Source organism: Mixophyes fleayi, chromosome 4 (genome assembly GCF_038048845.1).
Source record: "Mixophyes fleayi isolate aMixFle1 chromosome 4, aMixFle1.hap1, whole genome shotgun sequence".
Taxonomy (NCBI): Eukaryota; Metazoa; Chordata; class Amphibia; order Anura; family Limnodynastidae; genus Mixophyes; species Mixophyes fleayi.
Window position 1 is genome coordinate 125,423,251 of NC_134405.1, and position 10,989 is coordinate 125,434,239.

Below are 10,989 nucleotides of genomic sequence, written 5' to 3' on the forward strand. Positions count from 1 at the left end.
TAGAGCCAGCAACAGCAAATAAGAAAATCTCATTAAGAAATGTATCTTTGCATGAAAGCTTTAAGATGGGATAGATATCGCAGTAGAAATGATTAATGACTTGATCCAAAAAATAGTAAGATAAATGCACAATATGTGTGTGTTAATGAGTTAAGAACTCCTGAACTACTAAGCAAATGAGTTGAAAACATCTTGCTTGGTTGACAAGTGACGTATAATACAAAGGTTTACATATGGCTGCATGTTGGGTGTAATAGTTGACAAATACAATATATCTACAAAGGATAAATTCATGAGGAAAAAGTACATTGATGTTTGCAGGCCTGGAGTCATTCTAATTAAAGCAATGATCATAAGATTACCCAGCAATGTTACCAGGTACACTGATAAGCAGAGGAGAAAGAGAGGCAGCTTAAGGTTTGGGTCAGAGGAAAGACCAGCGAGCACAAATTCTGTCACAAGTGTTGTGTCCATTGACTTGCTGGTTTGTGGTGTAATCTGCATGAAATTATATATAAATTCCATAGACAAAAAACCTTACAGTTTAACATGTCCGATTAAGGCTTGTTACACTTACACACCATCTAAAATATAAGAAAAATATTGAAACTCTTTCACTAAAACTCCAAAAAGCAATGAAATTACGACGATTAAGGCAGAAGCCTTAATGGACGTGTTCCTTGCGTAATACAGACATGGTTTGCCATCGCATCCTGTGGTTAGCTGCAGATACAGCACTATCATGGATTGAGATTGCTGTCACTCACAAAATCCTCCGATCCCCTTCTCCTCCTCTCCTCCACTCCCCCTTTCCTCCTCTCCTCCACTCCCCCTCTCCTCCTCTCATCTGCTCCTCCACTCCTCCTCTCATCCGCTCCCCTTCTCCTCCTCTCATCTGCCACCCGTCTCCTCCTCTCATCGGTTTTCTCTCTCCTCCTCTCATCAGCTTCCTGTTTCATCCGCTCCCCTTCTCCTCCGCTCCCCATCTCCTCCCCGTCTCCTCCGCTCCCCCTCTCCTCCGCTCATCCGCTCCTCATCTCCTCCTCTCATCCACTCCCCGTCTCCTTCGCTCCCTGTCTCCTCCTCTCCTACGCTCCCCGTCTCCTCCTCTCCTCCACTCCCCTTCTCCTCCTCTCATCCGCTCACCTTCTCCTCCTCTCATTGCGTTACCTACTGGGCTGCTGCAGATATTTTTACAGCTTTCCAGGATCCTCGGGATCTCTGAAGGGGTCGGGCTCCTGCAGCCACTGCCATCGCTGGTGCTGCTTGTGCCGCGATCTCACCTGCAGGTCAGCCTCTACCAGCAGCTTCTTTGTCTGGGTGGCCAGGGCGGTTGATTGCACTTTGGATTTCTTGTGGATCTGGCTGCGGTCTGGCTCCACAGACCAGCAGGAGGAGTAGCCATACACGTCCTTACTCCATACTATGACCGGGGAGAGATCTTTCCTATGTCTCCATGCATTGCCCATCACAGAGCACTTTTAAACTTCCCGCGCCCAGCTCAGTGCAGTGAATAAAGTAACTTATGTCACTGAGGGGCGAGAAGTTTAAAACAGGCTCTTTAACCACCATCTCTAGCACCGCATGGACTTATTAAACTTTATAAGGAGAGAGGTGTCAGAGCTAAAAATACTACATGGTGCCCCCCCGCCCTCAGTCCCAAAACACCAACCAGCCCTCCTATACCTGGCACATATGGCTAATTTCTTAGTGAGAGGGTCAGCATTATTTGTGCTCACAAGTGAAGCCACTCTGAGTACACCCAGCACATACCTCTATCTGACATGAGCAACGTTATGAAATTCTGTGAAATCCCCTATCTTTAAAATGGGGCATTTTTTTTAAAATTGTAAAAAAACTGTAACTTTGTTAAACTTGTGAACCCTCAACGGCACTCCTCAGCCCTAATAGCTTTCTAGCAAAACATACCCCAAGTCTTAAAATGCCCTGTACACTGAGTTACGCTCTCCCAAATAAACAGAAAAACGGTGACTTTTTGCAAAGCAGGAAGTGGAAAAAAACGGCAAGATTTTCAACTTTAGATTATTCCTAATTTGTCATTTTTTATTCTTTTTTTCTGAAATTTGACATGCGGCACCAATGGACGGTTCTCCATTCGCATTCCAAATTTCAGCTTAATAGCTTTAATACGTTTTAAAATGTAGCCCCTCAAACACCATGCCTCCTCTCTCACAGATTTAACATTGAGGAATGCCGTTTATTAGATGTAACCTTAATATAAGGACACGACTGTGCCCTTATAATATATGTTGCCATTTATTTAATATATATTGTTTGGCCACCAATGTTTAATGAACCGCATAATTTACTTTACATGATTCTTGCAGCAAACAACATGAACAATATGAAACACTTACTCTGGTTAATATTTGCTTCAAAATTTGTACTCTGATGAGCTCCAATATCCACCAACCTTCAGGCTGAAGGTATAAGGAAAGTAAAATGATATTTCATGATTTCATGATTCTGTTGGTCGACAAATAGTGTCTATGTTCCTGCAGTTATAGCAATAGCATTTATAAAGAGCGTCTGCTTGTTAAGGCTTACAATCGAAAAGGAAAATGTCTCTGAAGGAAGGCAAATGTCCTGAATTTTTTATCTTTCAATTCAAATGACTCCTTTTAACTTCAGTCAATGTTTTTAAATTACAACTTAAAAAAAGTCATCAGGGTTAAATGCTGATAAAGTAGATTTATCATCCAATTTTGCATAATTCGTTTGAAATTCAGCACATATAATGAGGATTGGCCATGAAGGCACCCATGGTAGTCAAAATTAATGTATTATGAGGTGGAAATTATATTTAGACCACCATAATGTCTTTTCAATTTTTTGCAACAGAAGTAAATTAAGACAAGTTTTAATCTCTTGAGTTTCCTCTAAAAGTTTGTTTGAAGATATTAGGTAATAAAATAATTCTCCTCATCAGAATGACCTTGTTTCTATTTAGCTCCAATGCTCATGAAAAGTACTCTCAGGAAATAATTGAGGGCTGCCCCTCACATTGGTGAGGACATTGGTGAGTCATTTGTCAGAAAGACCTCCCTAAAGTGTTGTAAATCTCACTCAAAACCAGACTGTACAACATGATGTCATGTTAACACCAATTGACCTGGGGTTTTGACTGGAGAACAGTAGCCTCAACAGTATCAGGATAATATGAAAGACTGGAAAGAAAAAAAATTGCATATGGTGTCCTAACTGTCTAATACCAGAGATCCAGTGGATAAAGGTAGTGCAGTCTACATACAATTGTAGGTAATATAATGTGTGGTAATAATAAATATTCTGCACTGGTAGACTAAGTGTCTGGAATTGAATGGGAAGGATAAGTAGTGTTTTCATAGTGGTAAAGTGTAGTAAAGACAACATTTTGAGGTTGCATCCCTCAACCACAGTAGCTGGACTAATATCAGACAAGATGGAAATTCTATGCTGGCAAAATCAATGTCCTTGTGATCTATAGCAGCCCAATAAATTGCTCTTTTGTTGTTTAATAGTGCTTCTTTAATATAATGTCTCTAGGACACTCACCAGGGGCTAGATTTACTATCAGGCGTGATGCATGGCGGCTTCAAACCGCCATGCATCGCGGCGGTTTTCCGGCGTGTTTGCATGGCAAACAGCCGGATTTACTAATGGGCGCATTTCAGCTTCAATTTGAAGCCGCCGGCGATGTAACGGCGGGATGTAATGCTCAAAGCCGCCGGCGGCTTTGAATAGAACATGGCGCTTTTGCTTTAAATGACGGCGCTTTTGTGTAAAGGCGGTTTTTTTGAAAATTACACCTGTCTCCTGGCCTGTTACTATTGGCTATTTTCAAACTCAGGAGATTTGACATCACAAGCCCTATATAAACCACTGGCCTGACACTTTTTTCTCTGATAGGGTTTAGAGGATTTTTGTGAGAGGAGTTTGGAGGATAGTGGTTTGCTGAGAGTTGGTGTTTGGTGGATTGGTGGAGCGATATCTGATTGAAGTGTGAGTAGTCCTGTGGTTTTTTCCTGTTTTGTACATTTATTTTCTCATTTATTTTCTGTCTTGTATTTTTTGTATTTGACTTGTCCTCTGTCTGTGTTACTTGTGTGTGACTGTGTGGAGAGTGTGTCTGTAGGTAGTGTAGTTTGTTCTTTGTGTTTGTAAGTCCTTCAGTGTTTTGTGTTTTTCTGTCTTCTGGGTAAAAATGTCCAGAGATAGGAGGGGAGCAGAGGCTGAGGAGAGGGAGATGGAGGTTGAGGGGTCAGAGGAGGGAGAGGGAGAGGTTGAGGAGACAGGACAGAGCAGGAAGACCAAGACAGGGAGGAATGTGCGCTTCTCACATGATGAGAATTGTGTGTTGGTGCACAATATCATTCCCTGCTACGAGGTGATCTTGGGGAACCTGGCAGCCCGGACTCCGCTAAGGCGGCGCCACCAATTGTGGGGGAGAGTGTGCGACGCTGTTAACGCGGTGGGCCCACTAAAGAGGACAGTGGCGCACTGCCGCAAGAGATTTTCGGACATTAAGAGGAGGTTGAAGGAAAAAATGGCCCAGGAAAGGAGGTCCACAAGACGCACGGGTGGTGGCCCCCCTCTTCGCGTTGAATATACCAGCTATGAGGAGGAGCTGCGGCAGATAATGCCCCGTGAAATAGTGGAGGGAATTAATGTGCAAGACACAGATTCGCCCTCGTTTGGCCAAGGAGTTGGTGAGTGATTTGTCCTTTTTAAGCTAACAATATTGAAAATGTTTTTTTATTGTAAAAGTGTCTTTTTTACTCAATCAGTATGTAAAGGGCAATAATTTTGTTTATAACTGTTTTTTAATGTGCAAACACATGTCTTCCAAAGATTTATTATTTGTAAAAGGCTTTTTGCTGCAAATACATTGTATGCTTTTTCTAATACATCCAGATTCACCTGGACCACAGTTGAGTCCCATTCCTACAGCTACACCTCCACCTTCAGTCAGAGATTCGCCCACAGAAGAGCAAGCAGGTGTGTGATTTATGTTTTTGTGCTAAATAATGGAGTTAATTGTTTTTCTGTGGAAATGTTGCTGGCAAAATTTTTTTTATTAAAATATGGTGTGCTATGCGACCTTAGGGCTACATTTACTAAACTGAGATGTTGGCTAGAGCAACCAATCTGAATATACCTTTACTTTATTTATTGCATTCTACAAAAAGAGAGCTCAAATCTGATTGGTTGCTATAGGCAACGTCTTCACTTTTTTACACACGCAGTTAAGTCAAAATACCCAGCATGTACTACACAGAGGGAGGACTGAAATAGGATTTGTGTACCCCAAGGCACGGTCTAGCCAGATATTGCGTAATAAATCACAATATTTGTAGGTTACAAATACTATGCTTTTTTAGCCCCCTCAACCATACATAGTTCATATGATACTGGGTATTAAAAGGATAATATGTGCATCCTTAAGCAGGTAGCATAGGACAATAAATCATTAATGCAAAAATTGTGAAACAATCTGTAGTTTGTAAAGATTATTCTTTCCTATCAAGTGTTCAGAATGCAATATACAAACATATTATATCCTATATACTTACCGTCATTTTCATACACAGGGCCCTCTTCATACCAGGCACCTCAGGTGGAGTCCCTCCAAATGTCCCCTGAGCCAGATGAGCAAACCATAATCACCCTGGAAACAGTGGATGCCCCTGTGTCTGGTTTCCAGGATGTTGCACCTGGCCCTGCTGAAGCCCCAGCACACCAGCAGCCGGCACCTCAGAGTATGGACCCAGCCCGTGAAATGGCGCAGTCTATTGGTGCTTTCCAGCAGCAGCAATCAGTCTTCATGGAGAGCCAAACTCACAACATTTCCCAAATTGCGGCCCAGTTGAGGCGGATACACCGCACAAATAGCCAAATTCCTGCTGCAATCAATCGTCTGGCTAATGCCTGGGAGCAATCCAATCTGCAGATGGCCCAAATGACTGGGGCTGTGGAGGCATTAAATTCCTCCGTTCGCGAGGGGAATGCGAACCTGACCCGGCTGGCAGGCCAACTGCAGCAAGAACTCATTGCCCGCTTGCCTGCACCCTTTTCCTCGGCCACCACAAGTACCGCTAGTACGCCAAGCAGATCGGCACAGAGTACTCCTCCAAGGAGAGGTGCTCGCACCAGGGGTGGGGCAGGGAGAGGACAGAGTGGGGCAAAACATAGCGATATGGAAGCAAAAAGGCGTCGCTAGCGCTAACACATGACTATTGCCTCATGCTTTTTTTACTTTGTATAAGCATTATCCTTTATTATTTATTGTGTTGTACTGCAATAAATGCAGTTAAATTTCTATGGTGTCAGTGTTTATTTTCTGCTAATTAAACAAGAGTATAGTGATGTTTTAAAAAACTAGGCACTCAAATCATTTACACATTGCCCTCTGACTGTCACAAACATTGCACTCACATCAAACACATTTTAGAGAAATAAATGTTTTTCCTATTGTGTAGTAGTTTGTAATGAGACGGACTCTAATTTGCCTTCCGCCCTCTGTGCTCTGCACATCACCAGATGTGACACAGACCCCTTCTGCTTCAGTGTGTACTGCACTAATCGGTGGGGTAAATTGATGTAATGCTAGATTATGTATAAAACAGCCAGCCAGGATAATATCAGACCCCTTTTCAGGTGCATACATAACCACCCCACCAGATTATTCTAGTAAGCTGAACCTGGTTTACCAAAGTACAAATGTACGCTATAACACACCTCTACTAGTGGGTTTGTGCCTGAATTTGTGCTGTGCAGATGTGTGAGGATGCAGCAGAGGAGTCATCAGCCAGAAACCCATTCTTTATTGAGTACATTAGAATTGCTTTTACACTCTGTTAAGGGATTTGTTGCAATATTAAACAAATGTTGAACTTAGTAAAAAAATTGCATCGTGGGAAAACAGAAGAGAAAAATAAACCCAAATTACACTGCCATTACAAGACACTGGCCTTTTAACATATACAATCCCAAAGGGACAAACTTTGCACATGAAATGGCCCTTTCCCTTCTGTTCAGATTGACCAAATACCTGAAACAGCACACTGTTTGAACAATCTCGCCGCTCACAAGCAGCGCTTTCATTTTGGTCTTTTGAATGGCGGTTTTCCGGCGCCTTTATAAACCCCCTAATAGTAAATCCGGCTGTTTGTATGTGGAGCATTGTTGAAACCGTCATGGCGCTTTATACAGAGGCGGGTTTGAAAACATCATTTCTGGCCGTTTGGACGGCGGGTTTAGCGTTAGTAAATCCGGCGATGGCTAAACCGCCGGCAAACCCGCCGAAAGTCGGCGGCTTTACAAACACGCCTGATAGTAAATCTAGCCCCAGGACTTGACTTGGATCTCAAAGCTCTATGTGCTCACTCCATAATAAGTAAAAACTCATCTACAGCTTTGTAAGATATTCCTGCAGATCAACAATGATTTTGGGTATATCGTATATACATATATTATTCCATTTCAACCTGTTATCAACGTCTTCCAAGTGTAGCTTTTGCTGCAAACCTTCATGATGTTAAGGGAATTAATAATGTTGTCATGGCTTAATTCCAAACTATCCTTCTGCATACCTAGAATAGCAATCTCAAAGGAGAGTGATTGAATTGGCCGTCCTAAGTCAGCTTAATTATTTGTCTGACTTTGTTGAAGAAAAGTTTATCCAAGACTGAATGTAGGTCAGCCTTTGTTAAGCCACTGCTGCTGGGTTTATGTGGATGACAGCATTGCACATTTGCCCTTGTGGTAATAAAATACTATTAAACTCTTCTTTAAACACATAATATAAAATACATTGCCTACGCAACAAGGCATAACCACTGGATATAATCAAAATTAACTTATACTGTGCTGTATAGCTCAAGTCCTTGAGAAATAGGTAATGTTTCGAGGATTGCTTTAATCATGCACTATTTGTCTGGGTCAGTAATTATCCAACCTATTCCCACAAGCAAAAATCCTCAAACATGACTTACAGGACCTACAGGACTGGAGTTGGGAAATACAGTCTATTCTATCTGCCAAATTCTAGGAATCAATTCTAGGATATTTATCAATATTAAAAACAAGAGACATTATCAAGACAAAAGTTTTAAGAGACAAAACTTCAACTAAAGTGTATGTATTCCAAGTTGCATCTAAATGAAGATAAAATAAATATCTGGCAGTGAATATTCAGGGATAGACCAATAATGTTTTCATTGAAGTAAAATAAATGTGCATATACTGCTGTTCTTATCATCAACAAATATGTTTTTAATGCAATATAACAAAAATGTCAATTACTTCGAGATCCAAAGCAATTACACAATTCAACATTTTTTTCAAATGCCACAGATAAGTAGGTTATTTACTAGAGAAAGAAGAATGCAGAGATTGAATAGAACCTTGTGCACACTGGGGAAAAGAAGTGAAGTCAAGTTTGTTTACTGCACTTTGGACACCACTAGAGTGCCTGCTATTAGAGAAATCCTTGATCTCTTTGTTAAATGCAAACTCCATACCCAATATAGTAGGCATAGGAAGACAGTATGTAATGCAGTACATGTTTAGTGTCTTGTATTTGTCCATATTAAGTGTACTGTTAAGCAAACTTCTGTAATCACTGTAGTCAAACAGTGTGAAATATCCTATGTATGAGAATCTGTAGTCTAAACAATCTTTGCTTTTATACATTTTAAACAGGTATTTGCTGAAAAAACACGTTTAAAGTGTATAATTTGTAATTTGTCCTCACAGAGTATCCGAAATGTGTTTTCTATGTCTCCTTGCAGAATAGTGTACTATGTCCAGAACTCCATTATGTTATGTTGTATTAAGTGTCAACGTTTGTAAGCGCCGCAGGCATTGCTGAAATTAACACATAACGAAGAGAATATTTGTATGTGTGGGTCTGCAAGCCTATTAGTTTACATTCTGTAGAAAATCAGGATTAAAGCACTAATAAATAATTTACTTTGGTTGAATTTGGTGAGTGCTATTTCTTTTTGTGCTGAAAAATGAAATATATAACAAACAATCATAATCACAGTTGAGTTTACAAAGCAATTATCTGTGTTAGCAAAAATTCCAAAATATATAACTATTTAACAACTGCAGATAATAACACCAAATATCACAGAATAGTTACTTACATTTTGATTGCATTGTATGGTTCCTAAATGAAGGCAAGAATAAAAATACAAACGTATATATATATATATATATATATATATATATATATATATATATAAAAAAAGAGAAGCGCCACGCATAGTGTATTAAATGACCAGCAATTAGTCTTCTCAATGTGGCAAACAAGTGAATTGGCCTCGTACCAAAAGACAAATAATAAACAGCTTATCTGTAATTAGATTTCCGACATCCTATATAGACTCCTTGATGTCCAGTCCTTATGGTTCCAGAAGTTCAGATCACTATGGACTCAGAGCAAAACTATTATGGTGTAGTATGCCAAATAAGGCTACCAACAATTCCTCAAAGCTGGGTACCAACAAAAGCTCATAACATTATGATCCATAAAAGTGTTTTATTACAAAGATAAAATCCTTAATATATATAAAATGCGCCCGTACATCATATAAAACAAATATAGGCTTATCTGCAGTCTTTCCTGATGGTAATCACGGATCTCTCAAAACCACCTGGCCGGGGTAGATGTGGTGATCCACGGAAAACAACACACAGAAAACGCCTTATCCCCCTCAACGCGTTTCGTCACTCGACTTTTTCAAGAGGATTCTGGGTATGTAGTACGCATTTTATATATATTAAGGATTTTATCTTTGTAATAAAACACTTTTATGGATCATAATGTTATGAGCTTGTGTTGGTACCCAGCTTTGAGGAATTGTTGGTAGCAATAATAGTTTTGCTCTGAGTCCATAGTGATCTGAACTTCTGGAACCATAAGGACTGGACATCAAGGAGTCTATATAGGATGTCGGGAATCTAATTACAGATAAGCTGTTTATTATTTGTCTTTTGGTACGAGGCCAATTCACTTGTTTGCCACATTGAGAAGACTAATTGCTGGTCATTTAATACACTATGCGTGGCGCTTCTCTTTTTTTGTCTTTTAGAATTATTTGAGCACTTGCAAATGAGTGCTTGTTTTTGAGGAGCTGCCTGCTGCGTAAATTTGTATGTTTTTTATATTTATATGGTGTATGAGGTACACACATATATATGTAAATCATTGTCACACATTTTGGTGTTTTTCTAATACTGCACTAAGCGCCTTTTGCTTATTATCTTTCTATATATATATATATATATATATATATATATATATATATATATATATATAAAACCTCATTTGGCCCACCTCAAATTCTGGGTTTCTGATCCTGACTATCACAACCTACATTGGGAGTTAGTGCAGAAATTTAATAGTAAACTCTCTCCATTGCAGACCTTACTGACAGGTACAATTAGTAACTGTGCACATCCATTGTTGGTACAAGCTTTGAAAGAGTTTCAAAAGTGGTAAAAGAACAGGAGGATATGCTGCTTCTGGCCAAGTTATGGAAGTTGTAGTTATTGGTAGAAGAATTTCCTGCAGAGGCTGGACTTAGTTTGGATGTCGGAGAATGAAGGAAATAGCTCATTACAGGTCAGGTGGCTAAAAAATTTCACAACATGTGAGTGCCAAGGGTGGAACTTTGATGGTTGTAGTCCCAGGGAGAAAGTGTGGAGGTCTAAAGAGGGGAATTACCAGGAAGGGATGGGGAGATAAACTATATTTACGAACTACGGAGACCCAAAGTACTAGTTATTGGGAGACAATGGGATGGGGCATAGATTGTTTGAGATGGCACACCCGTGGGAGCTAGAGGAGGGAAGCTGGAGAGAGTAAACCCAAACTCTTAGCATCGATACAGACCTACACACACACGAGGTTAGAAAATTGCACCATAAGACGCATTGAGCAAGCTGGGCATAGAGGTAATAATTTCTAAAATCAGGAAT